Source organism: Mustelus asterias, chromosome 20 (genome assembly GCF_964213995.1).
Source record: "Mustelus asterias chromosome 20, sMusAst1.hap1.1, whole genome shotgun sequence".
Taxonomy (NCBI): domain Eukaryota; kingdom Metazoa; phylum Chordata; class Chondrichthyes; order Carcharhiniformes; family Triakidae; genus Mustelus; species Mustelus asterias.
Window position 1 is genome coordinate 6,519,895 of NC_135820.1, and position 15,932 is coordinate 6,535,826.

The 15,932-nt window shown below is 48.4% G+C and overlaps 1 pseudogene; it reads left to right on the top strand.

Moving 5' to 3' along the window:
• The first annotated feature begins 14,836 nt into the window (after window positions 1–14,836).
• Window positions 14,837–15,120, top strand: LOC144508396 (large ribosomal subunit protein eL43 pseudogene; annotated as a pseudogene).
• Window positions 15,121–15,932: the final 812 nt, after the last annotated feature.

Here is a 15,932-nt window from a genome sequence, read left to right on the forward strand (position 1 = left end):
CAATTTTTCTTTCTACGAGTCACACGGAAACCTGGCCAGTTTCTGTCTCCTTTTCATTGGCGGCTTGGTTGAGCCATTAAGAGGGGCGCGAAAACTCTTATTGTTTTATTGGCAATTTCCGGGTTGGATCATGGGGAGTTCAGCGCTCTTCTGAAAAGAAGTCCCCTTGATCTGGGGGGTTTGGTGTGATGCAACAGGGAACGTTCTGACATCCATTTGCGTTTAAATACCTCCGATCCAGGTTCTAGAAGGGTTCATTGTGTGGCTAAAGACTTTACGCAACAGCCTGCATTTTCTTTTCAAACATTTTTATCCAAATGTTTCTTGAAAGTTAGCATTGACTCTATTTGCGTATCTTCATCCGCTGGTTGCGGAATATGATTTCAGCCCAACTCTGTAAATTATAATTAAAATGATTAGGATTTTTTTTGTATTCCAGCTCTACTATGTTACGGTATTGGAGAGATGGTGCCTTCGTAGTAATGTCACAATCCCCAGGCTAATGCTCTGTGAGGCACGAGTTCAAATCCCACCACAGCGTCTGTTATAATTTAGCTGCAAATAATGGAGTTGGGATTAGAAACTCGTCTCCTTTGTAAGGAAACTGGCATCGAATGTAGTGTTTAAAAACACATCTGAATCAATGATGTTTCGAAACAGATTTACTGTCTGAAGAATTCATAACTTCTCGTTTCATTGTCAAAACAACTTACTTTTAATAAATTTTATGCAGATGATCCTAGTGGGATGTTGCAAGGAGAAAATTATGTTTTTGGTTACTTCAGTGACATCAATGAACTGCCACGTTCAACGCAACATTCCTAGTATTTGGAGTCAGTATTACAGAACACCAAGAGGCTATTCGGCCTGTCGTATGTGTGCTGGCCATCAAGCACCTATATTTTAATCCCATTTTCCAGAATTTGGTCCCTGGCCTTGTATATTTTGCCACACCTAATGCTTCATAAATGTTGAGTTCTGGCCTCTGCCACCCTTTCAGGCAGTGAGTTCCAGATGTCTACCACATTCTGGGTGAAAACGTTTTCCCTCAAACCCCCTTTAAATCTCCTTCCCTTTAACTGAAAACTATGTCCCCTGCGTATGCACCCCTCTAACACAGCAATAGTTTCTTCATATCTATCACCCACGATTTTGTACACAGCGATCAGGTATTCCCCCTCACCCCCCACCACCCCGATAGTCAGTGATAATGAGACTTCAGAGTTTCAGAGGCGGCAACAGACCCTCAATAGAATGGAGGAGTCACAAGCGGTTCAATTTAAAGTGGTTTATTGAGAATTGGCAGATCAAATGCAAGACATAGTCGGTGAAGAAGGGAAAGGGTTAATGTTTTTTTGTACTCAATGTATTTTGTACCTAAAAGGTTGAACTTTGTACCTGGAATGTATCACAAACATAACCCTTCCTTATGGCTAGTCTCCCCTTGTTTATATTGCTCCTGGTAGTAGTATAAGCCATTTGTTCATGGTTCCCTCGCTTGTTTATATCATTCTGATAAAACAGCCAGTTAAATATAGATGTTGGATTGTAAGTCTTACTTTCCCATAGGCTTGTGTATGATCTAATATTCTCGGGACCTGGGTTCAAATCGCAACATGGCAGATGGTGGAATTTGAATTCAACAAAAAAAATCTGGATTTAAGAATCTACTGATGACTATGAAACCATTGTCTATTGTCAGAAAAACCCATCTGGTTCATTAATGTCCTTTCGGGAATGAAATCTGCACTCCTTACCTGGCCTACATGTGACTCCAGGGCCACAGCAATGTGGTTGACTCTCAACTTCCCTCCAAGGACAACTATGGATTGGCAATAAATGCTGGCCAGCCAGCGACGCCCATGTTCCATGAATGAATTTAAAAAAATTCGGCCCAGCAGAATCATACTAGTTTCTGGTCCAAACAAGCCTCTGCCAGCCATTATCAGTTCAGGCCCAATGTCCTCATTTGGTTTTGTCCCTTCCATGAACTCCAACACAATTTTATTCCGCCATGGGCTTACTGGAAGTTTGGGTGTATCAGCTGACGTGGCCTTTAAATAGTCCGGTGAGTGAGTGGTGCAGTAAGTTGACACTGGGTAGGATACTAAACAGACTGGTGAGTGAAGCATCTTTTTGGCAAACCAAATAAACAAAATCAAATAAACTGAGGAACAAAGTAAAAGGGGGCAGCCCCTTACAAAAAGTGGGGGGTGGGGGTGGGGAGAACCGCCCAATGCAAAATTAACCAAAGTGTAAAGGAAACTTAAAACATCAAATCAAAATGTGATTAAAAGGGTCGATCATACACCCCAGCCCCTGCAGGGCCCAACAGGCATGGAAGGCCTCGATGGTGCCTGTGGACTCTGCATGCTCCTCCTCCTCCAGGGACACCTTGAATGTAGCCGCAGTAGAGGGGCAGACAGTCATGTCAGAGGACCCCCTCGGTGGCCTGTTGCCTGGACCTGTTCATGGTGAGTCTGGCCAGGCCCAGGAGCAGGTTCACGAGGAGGCCCTCTGCCTTCCCCGATCCCCTCTGCATCGCATGACCATGGAACTGAAGTGCAAACAAGGCATTAATGAAAGGTTTTTAGGTAACAAAAAGGGAGTGCAGCATAAGACAGTGAGCATGCATATGGTCCGTAGACTCCACAAGACCGCAGGTTTCTTGGGAGCCCATGAACCAGTACAATGTGCAGTTGTACGTTGAAAAGTTTTTATAAGTTTATTTATTAGTATCACAAGTAGGCTTACATTAACACTGCAATGCAGTTACTGTGAAAATCCCCTAGTCGCCACACTCCGGTGCTGGTTTCGGTACTCTCAGGGAGAATTTAGCATGATCAATGCACCTAATGAACACGTCTTTCAGACAGCAGGAGAAAATTGGAGCACCCAGAGGAGACCCACGCAGTTACGAGGAGAACGTGCAGACTCCGCACAGGCAGTGACCCAAGCTGGGAATCGAACCCAGGTCCCTGATGCTGTGAGGCAGCAGTGCTAACCACTGTGCCACTGTGCTGCCCCTAAAAGTGAAGCTCCCAATGCCGTGTCATTGTAATCCCACAATGCCGTGACTTGGATTCTAACCGAGGTTGCTGCAGAGTACTAACCACTATACAAGCACAGCAAGCTACCCGGGAATATGGTGCGTGCATGAGCTTCCACCCCAGGTCCCTCCATAGAGGGACCTCCACTGGGGACCTCCACTGTTGGACGGCAACAAGGCCCACCAAGGTGTATCCAGTTAATGGGCGAGAACACAGTAGTGGAAGATGTGCAGCTGCAGCCCATACAAGCAACCACTCTGTGCAGTGGGAAAGGGCAGGAGGGCATTTCCGTGAGGCAGTTCAAACTGTGGGGCACCAGACCCAGGAATGGGTCTGGGCTTAGAGCCAATGTGAAATTCTGTCTGAGCAGGGGTACGCTCAGACGGGATCCTGCCGCACAGTTGCACCTCCTCGGGACCACGTGTTGATGGCAGGTCCCAGCACGACCATCGTAAGATCATGGATGGCATCGGCCGCGAGCTGAACGTCCACCGCCACGTACTCAACCAACTCGTGGGGTGCCATCCAGCCCACTCCTCCACCACCTAGCACGTCCTCAAACCTGGTCACCCGGCAGGCACAACCTCCCCCTCTGCTAGCCATCTGAAATGGTATTGGTGGAGGAGTGGATTCCAGAGTAGCAGCTCCCAAACAATAGCTGCTACTCCAGACAGGGGAGAGCTGCTGCACGAGGCAACCATGTCCCCGACTTCCAGAAGATCCTGGTAAAGGATGGGTAATGCTTGCAAGGAGCCACAAAGACCACTCAAATCTGTGAACAAGAGCTACATGTCAGGCCATTCACCTGGCGGAAGAAGTACGTCACCAAGGCACACCATCAAGGAGGGGGTCCAGTGTAGAGGTATTGCTGCAGGATCTGAAGGCAGAAGATCACCACCTGGGTGAAAAGGCACACCAATGCCTGACTGCCTTCCCTGAGCGGAAGATTCAGAACCACAGCAGTGACCCAGTGCAGTCTTTTTCCCAGAAGAACTCTGTGAACGTTCTCTGGATGCTTGTGGGGGAGAGGTCAAAGTGATCAGTCAGCACAGTGGTTAGCACTGCTGCTTCACAGCTCCAGGGTCCTGGGTTCGATTCCCGGCTCGGGTCACTGTCTATGTGGAGTTTGCACATTCTCCTCGTGTCTGCGTGGGTTTCCTCCGGGTGCTCCGGTTTCCTCCCACAGTCCAAAGATGTGCGGGTTAGGTTGATTGGCCAGGTTAAAATTGCCCCTGAGATGCGTAGGTTAGAGGGATTAGCGGGTAAGTATGTGGGGGTAGGGCTTGGGTGGGATTGTGGTCGGTGCAGACTCGATGGGCCGAATGGCCTCCTTCTGCACTGTAGGGTTTCTATGAGTACCACAACAGCGAGGCAATCCGTTGGTTTATGATGAAAACTCTCGCCCTGTAAGACAGCACTTGGAGCAGTCCCTGTCCAGCAAATCAGGCGAGCGGTCACCTTGGTCTCCAGCTCCTGCCATTTCGCTGGCCAGGATTTCTCAGCTGGGCAAACATGGACTCCCAAGTAGAGGAGGCTGGTGAGTGAGGAGGACAATAGAATTAGACTGGGTGGGATAATAAACTGGAAAGTGAGATTAACAGTTGGATTAGACTGGGCGTGAGGGCATATATCAGTCACACGAGATTAAATTTAGTGAATATGAAAGGATATGGTCAATGATCCCATAGAAACATAGAAACTAGAGGCAGGAGTAGGCCATTCGGCGCTTCGAGCCTGCTCCGCCATTCATTTCAACCATGGCTAATCATCAAATTTAATATCCTGATTCCCCCCCTTTCCCCCATACCCCTTGATCACTTCAGCCTGAAGAGCTATATCTAATTCCTTCTTGAATTCAGACAAAGGCCAGAATTTTATCAGCATGCCCGCCCTGATTCCAGGGGTGGGCAAGACTCGGAGAATAGCATTCTCCATTGGCCTTGGGCAAGATCATATGAACCTCAAGCAGGTGCGCCAGGAAAATTCCACCCAAAACTTTGGCCTCAACTACTTTCGGTGGTCGTGAATTCCACATATTCAAGACTCTTTGGGTGAAGAAATTTCTCCTCACCTCAGTCCGACAAGTCCTTATCCTCAAATTATGACCCCTAGTTCTGGACTCCCCCACCATTGTTTATATAGTTTATTCAAGTTTATTTATTTATTAGTCACAAGTAGTCTTACATTAACACTGCAATGAAATTACTGTGAAAATCCCCTCGTCGCCACACTCCGGCACCTGTTCGGGTACACTGTGGGAGAATTTGGCATGGCCAATTCATCTAACCTGTACGTCTTTGGACTGTAGGAGGAAACCAGAGCACCCAGAGGAAACCCATGCAGACATGGGGAGAATGTGCAAACGCCACACAGACAGTGACCCAAGCCGGGAATCGAACCCGGGTCTCTAGTGCTGTGAGACAGCAATGCTAAGCACTGTGCCACAGTGCCGCCCCACCATTGGGAACATTCTTTCTGAATGTACCCTGTTAGAATTTTATAAGTTTCTATGAGATTCCCTCTCATTCTTCTAAATTTCAATGAGTATAATCCTAACCAATTTAGTCTCTCCTCATCTGACAGACTTGCCATCCCACGACTCAGCCTGGTCAACCTTCGCTGCACTCCCTCGCTATCAAGGACACTCTTCCTCATATGAGGACACCAAATCTGCACACAAAACTCCAGGTGTGGCCTCACCAACGTCCTCCACAATTGCAGTAAAACATCCCTATCCCTACACTCAAATCCTCTCGCTCCGAAGACCAACATACCATTTGCCTTTTTTACTGCCTGCTGTAGCTGCACCAGAGTTTGAGAGAATGAGGAGATTATGATGAAGATTGTTGCGAGCGAGTGGTCGAATGGGGTTAGTCTGGGGGACATAGTCATGATTTTCGGGTAAAGGTGATATGGGGTTGGATGGCAAGGAGTTATTAATGTTTCGCTGCCTTAAAAAAAAGCTCAGAAGCTAAATCCCAAGGCGTTGTCACACTGATTCTGTGAAAGGAAGTTGCTGTCACGCTGCGCTACATCTCGCTCGACAGGGAACGATTAAAGCCTTCCAGGAACCTAGAATTTCGGATATAAATCTCAGCCTCACACAAATTCCGATAATGATTAAAAAGAAAGTCTTACCTAAAGCAATGCACATGCAGACATTGGTAATGTGGAATAGGAGCTTCATTGTGTGCCTTGATGTGATGAACAGTTCCAGACAGGAGTGAATTATTCCCTTTGACCTGCTGTGTACTCTACACATACAGGGACTGGTACAGAGCACATACACCAGACTATACAGTACCAGGCAGGAGTAAATCATCAAAGAAATCTGAAATAAAAATGGAAAATGCTGGATAAACTAAGCAGGTCTGGCAGCAACTGTGGAGAGGAACAGAGTTAATGTTTCAGATTTGACTGATCCTTCAACAAAACCTTTTCGATTTAACTGGACAGGACAGAATATGACACTGATTTACACATGGGCTGTATCGTACCAGTGCAAGTGAATCATTCCATTTTACCTGCTGTGTAATCTACACATTCAGGAACTGAGACTGAGTCTGATCCATGTCAATGTGATATCAGACATGGTGTTTAATGGATGCTAAATTGAGGATCGCACAAAGTTATAACTGAGATATTTGGAGAGGAAGAGAGCGGGTTGGAGAAAGACACAGAATGGGATGGGGGGGGGGGGGAACAAGCAGCATGAATGGAGCACAACAAGAGATGGAGGGAAAAGAGATGGAGAACAGCAGAGAGAGTGAGAGGCAAACCCAGGGAGAGTGAACCATTTTGATTTGGCGTGATGGTGCAAAATGGACAACAGGCAGTGGGCAGCCCATATTTTGAATTCTCTATCTCCAAATGCAAATATCCATCACTGAACCCTCACCAAGTCACACTTCCAGTAGTCCACCCCCACCCCCAATCCATTGCATTGTTCTTATTTTTCCTATCTTAATAGAACTTAAATATTTGGATCAGTTTTGCACTATTCAATGGAAACTAGCCCTTTCATTTAACTTCACTTTTACTAGTCCATCCTTCACCACAGTCCTTCCTCCAAATAAATGCTTTTCCCCCCTCTTCATTAACCAATGTTTGACCAGCCCACATAACAAGGCAGCAATGTCTTTCTCTCTTTGCTCTGCATGGGATGGGTACATGTTGATCTGATATATTCACAGTCATTTCCATGATGGAATACACAAACTCCATGGCCGTGTTCGAGTCCGGCAGGTGAAGTCTCTCCAGCCTTGTTCCGAGCTGGCAGGCCCAGCCTCACAGGCCTTGTTCCAGGCTGGCAGGCCCAGTTTCAAAGGCCTTGTTCGAGGCAGGATGGCCCTGTCTCACAAGTGTTGTTACAGGCTGGAAGGCCCTGTCTCACAGATCTTGTTCCCAGTGGGAATGCCCAGTGTGGACAGAGAAAGACGGCAGCAACAATAATTTAACAACTTTAATGGCAATTGTGGCTTTAAAGTGGCTATTCTGACTGAGACCTCAGTATGCTTGGTCAATTTATAGATTAAAACCAGATGCAGGTCATAAAGAGGTCTCTGGTCTGGGAGCTGTGATCTGAAACTTCCCAGATAAGGGAAGTTGTTTACATTAACCGTGGCTTTGATTTTTATGCCTGCTATTTATGGGATATGGCAAATGAACCAAGTGCAATGGTTTCGTTCTGAAGTAATTTCACTTGATATTCGAGCTATGTGATCAGTTTCTGGTTACACATTTGGCTGGCTGACACAGAATCTTCTGGAAGCAAGTGGAGAATTGTGGATAAAAAAGACATGCGAGTTCTTTGTTTGGCAGCAAAAACTCGAAGACACCATCTATGGCAAGAAGATTTTACCCTGAAGGATGCTTCCGAGAACAAGAAGATAGATTCTACATTGAGCCTATTTCCTAACTCGGCAGTATCTATTTTCAGTCAAAAAGTTAAAGTTGATGTTTAGTTTAAGTTGATGTTCAGTTAAAGTCAAAGTGCAGTTTTAGAGTTAAAGTTCAGTTGAAAGTTGATGTGCAGTTAGAGTTAAAATTCAGTGAAGAGTGAATGAGTTGCAACTGTTTATGTTTGAGTTGGTACTTGAAGTGTTAAATAAAGAAATAATTGAATTGTTTGTCTCATTAAACTGGAATGCTTGGAAAGTGATGCGTTGTGAATATATTCTAGGTCTTTGTCTGTATAATTGTACATATGTTTGTGCACATGTTTATGTCAATGTCTGCTTGTGTCATATATGTGTTTAAGCGAATGTGTCTGAGTGTCTGTGTGTTTATGTATGTGTATGTGTGTGTGCATATCTCCAGTTTCTCATTTCCTAAGAATCTGTATCATTGTCCAATTCTCTGGTTTCTGACTGATTATTACCTGATATTTAATGAGCTAATTCCCCATTCCTCTCCCTCTCTGTGGCTCAAGCCACAACTGAAATATAAATAGAACATGTTGGAAACTCTCAGCAGATCAGGCAGCAAGATGGGAAATGGGAAACAAAGGGGTGAAACATATTTGGCAAGTCAGTGAAAAGTCAAACCGAATGGGTAAAAGGTCAGCTGTCATTTGGCTGTGAGGTCACTCTGTGTTGCTGAAGTTGACCAAGTTATCCAAGAGCCACTCACTTGCACAGATCTAAAATCAGGGTTAATGTTTCAGCTCCATGTGCTAAATCATTCTCCAACTCAGTCTGCCGGTATCTCTCTGTATCACGTGGAATTATTCCCTTCTCCCCGCTGCGCACTGTGCATGGACAGAAGTAGATACTGAGATACACACAGGCTATACAGTTCCAGACTGGAGTGAATCATTCCCTTTGACCTGTTGTGTACTCTACACATACAGGGGCTGGTACAGAGCACATACACCAGATTATATAGTACCAGGCAGAAGTAAATCATCAAAGCAAAGTAAAATACCGTGGAAGCTGGAAATCTGGTGTGTGTGTCTGTGTCCATGACTATGTGGGTGGTATGGGGTTGGTAGTGGGGATGTGAGTGTATGAGTGGGACTGTGTGCATGGAGGGAGTGGGGGTGTGAGTGTGTGGGGGGAGTGGGGATGTGAGTGTATGAGTGGGACTGTGTGCATGGAGGGAGTGGGGGTGTGAGTGTGTGGGGGGAGTGGGGGTGTGAGTGTGTGAGGTGAGTGGGGGTGTGAGCGTGTGGGGGGAGTGGGGGTATGAGTGTGTGGGGGGAGTGGGGTGTGAGTGTGTGGGGGAAGTGGGAGTGTGAGTGTATGAGTGGGATTGTGTGCATGGAGGGAGTGGGGGTGTGAGTGTGTGGGGCGGGTGGGGGTGTGAGTGTGTGGGGGGAGTGGGGGTGTGAGTGTGTGGGGGGAGTGGGGGTGTGAGTGTGTGGGGGGAGTGGGGGTGTGAGTGTGTGGGGGGAGTGAGGGTGTGAGTGTGTGGGGGGAGTGGGGGTGTGAGTGTGTGGGGGGAGTGGGGGTGTGAGTGTGTGGGGCGGGTGGGGGTGTGAGTGTGTGGGGGGAGTGGGGGTGTGAGTGTGTGGGGGGAGTGGGGGTGTGAGTGTGTGGGGGGAGTGGGGTGTGAGTGTGTGGGGTAAGTGGGGGTGTGAGTGTGTGGAGGGAGTGGGGGTGTGAGCATGAGGGGAGTGAGAATGATGTGAGTGTGTGTGGGGGGAGAGTGGGGGTGTGAGTGTGTATGGGGGGTGTGAGTGTGTATGGGGGGAGTGGGGGTGTGAGTGTGTGGGGGGAGTGGGGGAGTGAGTGTGTGGGGGGAGTAGGGGTGTGAGTGTGTGGTGGGAGTGGGGTGTGAGTGTGTGGGGGGAGTGGGGGTGTGAGTGTGTGGGGGGAGTGGGGTGTGAGTGTGTGGGGGAAGTAGGGGTGTGAGTGTGTGGTGGGAGTGGGGGGGTGAGTGTGTGGAGGGAGTGGGGGTGTGAGTGTGTGGGGGGAGTGGGGTGTAAGTGTGTGGGGGGTGTGGGGGTGTGAGTGTGTGGGGGAAGTGGGGGTGTGAGTGTGCGGGGGAAGTGGGAGTGTGAGTGTGTGGAGGGAGTGGGGTGTGAGTAGGAGGGGAGTGAGAATAATGTGAGTGTGTGTGGGGGAGAGTGGGGGTGTGAGTGTGTGGGGGGAGTGGGGATGAGTGTGTGTATGGGGGGAGTGGGGGTGTGAGTGTGTGGGGGGAGTGGGGATGTGAGTGTGTATGGGGGGAGTGGGGGTGTGAGTGTGTGGGGGGAGTGGGGGTGTGAGTGTGTGGGGGGAGTGGGGTGTGAGTGTGTGGGGGAAGTGGGGGTGTGAATGTGTGGAAGGAGTGGGGGTGTGAGTATGAGGGGAGTGAGAATGATGTGAATGTGTGTGGGGGAGAGTGGGGGTGTGAGTGTGTATGGGGGGAGTGGGGGTGTGAGTGTGTGTGGGGTGAGTGGGGGTGTGAGTGTGTATGGGGGAGTGGGGGTGTGAGTGTGTGGGGGGAGTGGGGGTGTGAGTGTGTGGGGGGAGTGGGGGTGTGAGTGTGTGGGGGAAGTAGGGGTGTGAGTGTGTGGTGGGAGTGGGGTGTGAGTGTGTGGGGGGAGTGGGGGTGTGAGTGTGTGGGGGGAGTGGGGTGTGTGTGCATGAAGGGAGTGGGGGTGTGAGTGTGTGGGGCGAGTGGGGGTGTGAGTGTGTGGGGGGAGTGGGGGTGTGAGTGTGTGGGGGGAGTGGGGGTGTGAGTGTGTGGGGGAAGTGGGGGTGTGCGTGTGTGGAAGGAGTGGGGGTGTGAGTATGAGGGGAGTGAGAATGATGTGAATGTGTGTGGGGGAGAGTGGGGGTGTGAGTGTGTGGGGGGAGTGAGGGTGTGAGTGTGTGGGGGGAGTGGGGGTGTGAGTGTGTGGGGGGAGTGGGGGTGTGAGTGTGGGGGGAGTGGGGGTGTGAGTATGTGTGGGGGGAGTAGGAGTGTGAGTTTATGTGAGGAGACTGGGAGTGTGAGTGTTTGGGGGGAATGGGGGAGTGAGTGTGACGTGAATGTGAGTGGGGGTGTGAGTGTGTGTGAGAAGAGTGGAGGTCTGAGTGTGTGGCGAGTGGGTGTGTGGGGGGCGTGAGGGTGTGAGTATGAGGGGAATAAGTGTGATGTGTGTATGTGTGAGGGGAGTGAGGGTGTAAGTGTGATGTGAGTGTGTGTGGGGGGAGAGTGGGAGTGTGAGTGTGTGGAGGGAATGGGGGAGTGAGTGTGATGTGAGTGTGTGGGGGTGTGAGTGTGTGGGGGGGAGTAGGGGTGTGAGTGTGTGGGGGGAGTGGGGTGTGAGTGTGTGGGGGGAGTGGGGCAGTGAGTGTGATGTGAGTGTGTGTGGGGTGAGTGGGGGTATGAGTGTGTGGGGGGAATGGGGCAGTGAGTGTGATGTGAGTTTGTGTGGGGAGAGTGGGGGGGTGAGTTTGTGTGGGGGGAGTAGGCGTGTGAGTGTGTGGGGGGAGTGGGGCAGTGAGTGTGATGTGAGTGTGTGTGTGGGGAGAGTGGGGGGGGTGAGTATGATGTGAGTGTGTGTGGGGGGAGTGGGGGTGTGAGTGTGTGTGAGAGGAGTGGAGGTCTGAGTGTGTATGAGTGGGTGTGTGGGGGGAGTGGGGGTGTGAGTGTGTGTAGGGGGAGTGGGGTTGTGAGTGTGTGTGGGGGAAGTGGGGGAGTGAGTGTGATGTGAGTGTGTGTGGGGAGAGTGGGGGTGTGAGTGTGTGTGGGGGGAGTGGGGAAGTGAGTGTGATGTGAGTGTGTGTGGGGGGAGTGGGGGAGTAAGTGTGATGTGAGTGTGTGTGGGGGGAGTGGGGGTGTGAGTGTGTGGAGGGAATGGGGGAGTGAGTGTGAGGTGAGTGTGTGTGGGGTGAGTGGGGGTGTGAGTGTGTGTGGGGGGAGTAGGGGTGTCAGTGTGTGGGGGGAGTGGGGAGTGAGTGTGTGTGGTGGGAGTGAGGATGTGAATGTGCGGGGCAGTGCGAAGTGTGTCTGTGTGGAGTGTGGGGTGTTAGTGTGTAGGGAGGGTGGATGTGTGTTGAGGGAGTGTGAGTTTGTGGAGGGAGTGGAGATGTGAGTGTGGGAGATGGGGCTCTGCATGGGGAGAGAAGTGCATGTATGTATGGGGGGCGGTGAGGTTGTGTGTGTCGAGGGAGTGGAGGTGTGTACGTGTGGAGGTGGAGTGGGGCATGAATGTATGTTGGGAGGGAGAGTGGGGGATGTATGTTGGATGGGAGGGAGGTAAATGGCGGTGTGTGTTTGTTTGGGAAGTGGGTTGCAAGTTATTATCCTGCCAAAAGAAACACCCAGATTTTAGAAAGGAATCTTTTCTTTGATACATTTTCAGTGATGGCAGTGATTTCAACTTCTATTCTTGCACAGTGTAAAGTTCCAGGCTACATTTAAAAAGAAAATGGATCACGATATATAATTTTAGCTACTAATCCATCACTGTATTTACCTGAGAGCTATTTATGAAAGGTAAATTTTATTTCCTTTGTGTCAAGGTTAAGAAACATTTGGTGGATTTCCCTCTTGCATTTCTGATTTCAGCCCACACATTTAAAACAATACTTTTCAGTTGCAAGAACAAATACGTTTTGATTGTGAAATGTTTGGCCTTTGATCCTGGGAATAAAAAGCCAATCAATATTTAAAAAGGTATTTGAAAAACCTTCTTTGAAGTTAAAAATGTTGTGGTTGATTTTTACGTCATGATGAACCTCTCCAAAAATATGTATGGTAAACATTGTCAGGTGTTTGGAATGGGGTCTGATGGTTACTTGAAACTGCCGATGTACTCGCTGGAAACGCCTCCCTCAGGACCCCTGAGGCTGAATCCAAAGACAATGGGAATCCTGTCTGCTCTTACCCAGTCTGTCCTGGTGGTGGCGATGTTAGGCCACCAAAACAAAAGGAAGCCCAACATCATGTGCAACACTGGCTTATTAGAGGAAAAGGAGGTTCTTACATTGATCCTCTGTCCAGCTCACTTACTCAACAACCTTAATTGCATTAAACACCTCGAAATGAATTAGAACCTAATTTTTCTATCGTCTAGTTTATGCAATACCTCCTCATCTTTGAGCCTCATCAATGCGCCTATTCATGCAGGCCTCCTTCTTCCACAATATCGCGAACTCTCCCCTTCCCCAATCTCTCCATCTCTCCTCTTCTCCAATCTCTCCATCTCTCCCCTTCCTGATCTCTCTATCTCACCCCTTTCCCAATCTCCATCTCTCCCCCTTCCCCAGTCTCTACATCTCTCCCCTTCTCCAATCTCGCTATCTGTCCCCTTCCCCAGTCTCTCCGTCTCTCCCCTTCCTAATCTTTCCATCTCCCCTTTCCCAATCTCTCCACCTCTCCTCTTCCTAATCTCTCCATCTCACCCCTTTCCCAATCTCCATCTCTCCCCACTTCCCCAGTCTCTCCATCTATCCCCTTCCTAATCTTTCCATCTCCCCTTCCCCAACCTCTCCATCTCTCCCCTTCCTAATCTCTCCATCTCACCCAATTTCCCAATCTCCATCTCCCCACCTTCCCCAATCTCTCCATTTCTCCCTTCCCCAAATCTCTCCCCTTCCCCAAACTTGGCATTTTCCTCTTCCCCGGTATTTCCAACTCCATCTTCACCTATATCTCTCTCATTACCCATTCTCACCCCATCCCTATTCTCTTCTCACTCCCCATCACCAATATTTCTAACTCTACTTCCCCAGTCTCTTAACTCATTTCTGAAGTCAGATGAGATCAGAAACCAGATGCTAATATTTTACTTGAAACTAGATTAATTTACATAATGCAGCATTACAAATGCTTGCATTGTCTTCATTAAAACCCTATGTTCCAGCAGTCTCTATTTATACGGACTCAAGAGACTTAATGAATCAATGCCTTTTTCCTGTGTATCCGTAACTTTGACAATACAATGAATATCCCATTAACAATTTACTGTCTCTCCTCTTACCCATCTTTTCAACTCTTGATCTCTCACCTCCACCACCAACCCACCCCCACAACACAATGCTTCCAATCCCTTTTCCAGCGCTCCCCTTACTTACTCTTTCTATCTCTCTCCTCCAGGGAGATGAGAACACAGGTGATATGCTCCTTCACCCTGAACTTTAGCAGCAACTTCCTCTATATCAGCAAAGGAATTTTTACCCCAGAGGCCCTGGACAAACTGCAGTGTTCTTTTCATATGGATGGCACACTGGCACAGTGCTTAGCACTGCTGCTTCACAGCACTAGGGACCCGGGTTCGATTCCAGCCTTGATTGATTGTGCAGTGTTTGCACATTCTCCTTGTGTCTATGTGGGTTTCCTCCGGGTGTTCCAGTTTCCTCCCACAGTCTGAAAGACGTGCTGGTTAAATACATTGGCCATGCTAAATTCTCCCTCAGTGTACCTGAACAGGCGCCAGAATGTGGCGACTAGGGGATTTATTTTTTCTCTCTGCTCCATCCGCAAGGTGGCCAAAAGCACAAGCGGGGGAGATGATGGCCCAGTGGTATTGTCGCTAGATTATTAATCCAGAAAATCAGCTCATGTTCTGAGGCCCCAGGTTCAAATCCCACCACAGCAAATGGTGGAATTTGAATTCAATTAAAAATATCTGGAATTAAGAACCTACTGATGGCCACAAAACCATAGTCAATTGTCAGAAAAACCCATCTGGTTCACTGTTGTCCTTTAGGGAAGGAAATCTGCCGTCCTTACCTGGTCTGGCCTACATGTGACACCAGAGCCACAGAAATGTGGTTGACTCTCAACTTCCCTCTGAAATGGCCAAGCGAGACCCTCAGTTCAAGGGCAACTAGGGATTGGCAATAAATGCTGGCCAGCCAGCGACGCCCATGTCCCATAAATGAATAATAAAAAAAGGTGGAGATCGTGGGGAAATAGGGACTCGGTATGGAGCCTCCATCTGCAAAACAGTGAAAAAGATCAACATAAGGCAGCACACTAAATATACCTGCTCCTTCCACAGGAAAACAAAGATGAAATGCAGGGTAGTCGGTATCTGGTATTGTGGATCTTGCGTGAAAACTGTGGCTGGAGAAGCTTGGGCCTACAAATCACCTCAGCCATTACAATGAAGTCTGCAATTCGCCATCTGCGGGAGCTGAAGGGTCAGTGAGAACTGGCTGTGGAATCTGGCCATGTTCCGGAGATTTATGTGTCAACCAACTTGTTAATAAACTGTTAAAGGCAAAAATAAACTCGGGGATTTTAACAGTGAATGCATTGCAGTGTTAATGTGAGCCGACTTGTGACACTAATGAATAAAATTTAAAAGCTTAAACTGAATGCGGTTGGCTCTGAAATAGTCTCACAGGTCACTCAGTTAGAGAATTTTGAATTAAAAGAACAATACAGGCCAAAGACATCAACATCCGATGAAGAAGTCTTTTTTAAAATTTGGCCTCTGAATTACAGATTACGGATCTCTGCTTGTGTTTTGCAGATTCCAATGACTGTTCGGTCAGTAACTGCGCCAAGAAACTCCTTCACAGACAGAAGTGTTTTTGGGATTCTGCCATGTCTATATCAAGCTGATGGGGGAAAGAGGATGGATGGTATTCTGGAGGGGGATTTGGACCGAGATTCCAAATGCTGTCAGAAAGACTGGGGGGGGGGGGCATTGTTCCCAGCGTCCAAGCTGAGGAATGTTGTGGGATATTTGGGTCACCACAAGAGCGTGGAGATTGGAGAGTCAATTTTGATTTGATTTGATTTATTATTGTCACATGTATTAGCACACAGTGAAAAATTCTGTTTCTTGCGCACGACACAGATAGAGCATACCATTCATAAAGAAGGGAAAGAGAGAGTGAAGGATGTAGTGTTACAGTCATAGCTAGGGTGTAAAAGAAAGATCGACTTAATGTACGTAGGTCCATTCAAAAGTCTGATGGCAGCAAGGAAGAAGCTGTTCTTGAGTTGGTTGGT